The sequence below is a fragment of the Macaca thibetana genome, chromosome 4 (assembly GCF_024542745.1).
Source record: "Macaca thibetana thibetana isolate TM-01 chromosome 4, ASM2454274v1, whole genome shotgun sequence".
Classification (NCBI taxonomy): domain Eukaryota; kingdom Metazoa; phylum Chordata; class Mammalia; order Primates; family Cercopithecidae; genus Macaca; species Macaca thibetana.
The window spans coordinates 28,999,687-29,004,391 of record NC_065581.1 but is presented as its reverse complement, the minus strand read 5'-3'; positions in this window follow the sequence as shown (position 1 = coordinate 29,004,391).

Here is a 4,705-nt window from a genome sequence, read left to right as displayed (position 1 = left end):
TTTTCTACCTAGTTGCTTAATTCATTTTCTATGGTGGATTCCATCTTGTGGTTTTGAGCATGTAATACAAATAATGTAACACTTCATACCTTCACTCTTACATGTTTATGCATGTGCCTCTGTTCCCGACTTCTTTTTTCCAAGTCTGTCTTTTTCTTTCCAGCCACCTGAAAAGCCTCCTAAGTCATTTATCATTACCTATGAGTTATACATATTCTAACTTCAAACTACTTCTCTTTCCACACAAAGTGAATGACTGCGTACCATCTGAAACTCTGTCCATTGGGAGGCGTTTTCCTCACTACTATTTTTCAAGATCACCATAAGCGAGGCTATAATTCTTCTTCATCCTTTTTGACTTGAACTCACATATCAAGCTGACCCATTAATGAACCAAGCTTGACATTTTTCTCCTCCATTAGACAGTTGGAAGTGTTCTCTCATGCAGGCATAAGTGTGATCTGAAGAAGAGATATTGATGCAAAAGTGGTGAATAGCATGAAGGCCTGGGCTGCTTGCTCATACTATTTTCCTCTGCCCTCTAGTCATGCTGGTGGTCAATCCTGGATGTACTAATGCTATGTTACAGTGATTGCTCTGTATCCACTCGACCTAATGACTTGATGGTTCAGACAGTCCCCAGCTCCTATGGGTAGTTTTGCCTGCATGGTTATTTGATGTTGCATGGTCAGATGTTATTTCTGTACCCAGAATTCGGTAAAACACCAGGGCTTTATTCTCAAAATGCATACAACCCTGTGCTGTAGATAGTAGAGTTTTATCAAAACCCTAAGAATTTTGTTATGATCTTCCCATAAACTTGCCATAAATTCCACCTCATTTATGGTGAAATTTAGACTTGCTATAGAGGCCATTCTTACCCTGAAGGCCATTCAAATATAGGAACTAGTAGATGAATTAGAACAGTACTCTATAGTGTCAAATATGCTTACTACAAAGTACTGTGAGGTCTGCCAGGCACTTTGCTTCTTTTTTATGATAGGAAATGCATAATGCAAAAAATACATCCTTTACTTTAGATAGAATGTCTCATAATGCCCCAGATCTATAAACACAACATTTTTATGCTTCAGGTCCCTGAATCTTTATGGAGTACAACACTCACTCTCTGGATCACATGTGTCTTATTAAGGCCTTCAATGTATTAACTACTTCTTGTTCATATTGTCTGATTAGCATGATGTCTTAGATATGGTTGACCAGTGTGATGGCCTACAGAATGTACAGCTAGTCCAGTTCTCTTCAGTATTTTATGATGGAAGATGAAAAACCTAGCATAGCCCTGAGACATGGTATAGTATTGTCGGCTCCAAGTGAGTGCAAACTCCCTGATCATGTTTCCTAATAAGGATGAAAAAGAAAAACATTTACCAGATCAATGAATGTGTACTATGTACTCAGTAACATGCTAATATACTCTATCAAGGATAACATATCTCTTCCAGCAGATTCAACTGCAGTTACTACTTGTTTCAATTTGTGGTAATTTGCTATTGTCATCCCAATATCTGTCTGATTTATTTCAGGGGTCTGACTGGTAATGCAAATGAAGATATGACAGGAAGTACCACTACTGCACACTTTAGGATTTTAAGGGGAATAGGGAAAATAAAAGCAACTTTACAACCCTGAGGATAATTTAGGATTCAATATTAAAAATGAAAAGATATAAGGAAAATCAAAAGAGGAGGCATATATATATATATACACACACACACACATATATATAGTTCTTCAGTGATGTTTGTGAGATTTATGCTTTTATAAGTTGTCCAAAATTACTTTTCTATTATAATTCAAGTCCAAACAATTCTATTCCTTTTAAAAGCAATTCAAAATATGTATTTGTTATATACTAATGCTTTGTAAAAATTTTTTTCTTGAGACAGGGTCTTACTCTCTTGCCCAGGCTGGAGTGCACTGGCACACTCTTGGCTCCCTGTGACCTCCACCTCCCAGGCTCAAGCAATCCTCCCACCTCAGTCTTCAGAGTAGCTGACACTATAGGCATGCACCACCATGTCTGGCTAATTTTTTTTGCATTTTTAGTAGAGACAGGGTCTCACCATGTCACCCAGGCTGGTCTCAAATTCCTGAATTAAAGCAATCCTTCCACTTCAGCCTCCCGAAGTGCTAGGATTACAGCGTGAGCCACTACACCCAGCTTACACTAACACTTTTAATTCACTGACTTCATTTCTGATAAACAGTCTAAAGAAGATCACATATGAAAAGCACTTTATTCTGAATGATCTATAATATAAGATGACAAATTCAGAAAATATAGATATTTAGTTGTAGAAGATTGGGAAAGTACATATATGTATATATATAATGTATATATGAATTATTGATTTAAAAAGGAATGTTATATCCTTCAAAAACTGCATATCAAGAAAATTTTATAAATTAGAAAATGATTATGTTTTACATATGTCAGTTTACAATTTGTAAAAATACATGATACGGCCAGGCGTGGTGGCTCACGCCTGTAATCCCAGCACTTTGGGAGGCCAAGGCGGGCAGATCACCTGAGGTTGGGAGTTCAAGACCAGCCTGAGCAAGATGGAGAAACCCCGTCTCTACTAAAAATACAAAATTAGCCAGGCATGGTGGCAGGTGCCTGTAATCCCAGCTACTCAGGAAGCTGAGGCAGGAGAATCGCTTGAACATGGGAGGCGGAGGTCGCAGTGAGCCAAGATTGCACCATTACACCCCAGCCTGTGGGACAAGAGCAAGACTCTGCCTCAAAAAAAAAAAATACACAAAAGAAAACTAAGGGAAAACAAATACATTAAAATACGAGCATGTGGCCAGGTACCATGGCTCATACCTGTAATCCCAGCACTTTGAGAGGCCAAGGCAGGTGGATGGCCTGAACCCAAGAGTTGGAGACCAGCCTGGGCAATGCGGTAAAATCTCGTCTCCACAAAAGATTCAAAAATTAGCTGGGTGTGGTGGCGTGCAGCTGTGGTCCTAGCTACTCAGGCAGCTGAGGCGGGAGGATCACCTCAGCCCAGGAAGTCGAGTCTGCAGTGACCTGTGATCACACCACTGCACTCCAACCTGGGCCATGGGAGTGAGATCCTGTCTCAAAACAAAAGAAAACAAACAAAAAATAGCATGTGTGTGTGTGTGTGTGTGTGTGTGTGTGTGTTTTTGAGACTATATCCAGGTTGATACTAGATATTTAATTTAATTATAATTTTCTTTATTTCACTGAAAATATTTGGCGAGCACTTATTAAGCTATAAATTGCATAAATCTTCTTATTTTCAAAGACTATTCCAGTTGCAATCTCATATTATTTCTACTTGTTCTGCTCCAGTGAATTAATGCTAACCTTAAACTTCAGTATGTTAATTTATGTTAAATGACATCATATGATGTAAATAATATTTTAACCGCAGATCTCTGGGAGATTTAGTCCAAGCATATTCATCACAAAAAAAAAATCAATCAACAATAGAAATACCATTTTCCTATATACGCCCTCAAAGCACTCCCTATTTGACCCTGAGACCAATTTACGTTAAATCCTACAAAACAAAATCCAAACTCCTAAGCATGATTTACAAAATTCTGCCCAACTGCACTGCCTAGTCCCTGCCTAACCATAAACATTCTCACAATATGCTGCTAAATGAAAAAGCAGGCTATAAAGCAATATGTACATCTTATGCTAAATGAATAAGCCAGAACTAAAAGGGTAAAAATTGTATGTTTCCAATAATATGAAATATCTGGAACATGCAAATTCATGGAGACATAAGGTAGGTTGATAGTTACTAGGGTATGGGGGAGGGGAATGGAGAGTTATCACTAAGGGTTACAGCGTTTCTGTTTGGGATGATGAAAAAGTTTAGAAAATAGTGGCAAGATTTACACAATAGTATGAATATAATTAACACCATTAAATTGTACAGTTAAAAATAGTTAAAGTGGCAAATTTTATGTTATATATTACTACAATGTTATAAATTAGTAATGAAATATACCAAAAATCATTGACTTGTATACTTTAAATGTTTGAACTGTATTGTAAATAAATTATATCTCAATACAGCTATAAAATTTAAAAATGAAAAATAAAGAAATTTGCGGCTATATGTTTATTTAGCCTTGTGCTCTTCAAATTAATACATTCCAAACCTATTTTTCATAGTTCATGTTTTATAATTCTAATCTTCACCCTAGTTTTAGAATTTGTGAACTACGTATGTGTCAGTATCATGCCACCAGTGCAATTGGGAATAGAGTTCACTTATTGCCTCTTGGGACATAATGACCAATTAAACTTGAGAGACTCGGAATCCCTAAGGTTAAAATAAAGGACACAGAATTGTGAGAATAGTAGGCCTTTAATAAATACTGGCTGACTCTATTAAAAGTCACAACCTTCTCTCTGTGACAGTGCAAATGTTGCTAATGTCTATAAAATCACCCTCTTACTGTGGAAATCCATTAGGAATCTAGCGAGGACAGCCCGTGTCAGTCAAAAATATCCCAGTGACTGAAGACATTATCTTTAACACACTTTTACCTCATCTTAAGATTTTTACTTACGTATTCTTAAGGCAGTGCAAGATACATTATAATTTTATTCTCAATCTGTGGGCAAAAGGTAGTTGAGTCAGAATGGCAAAAGAGTTGAAAGCTCAAAGCATCATTGCATGTATCAGTC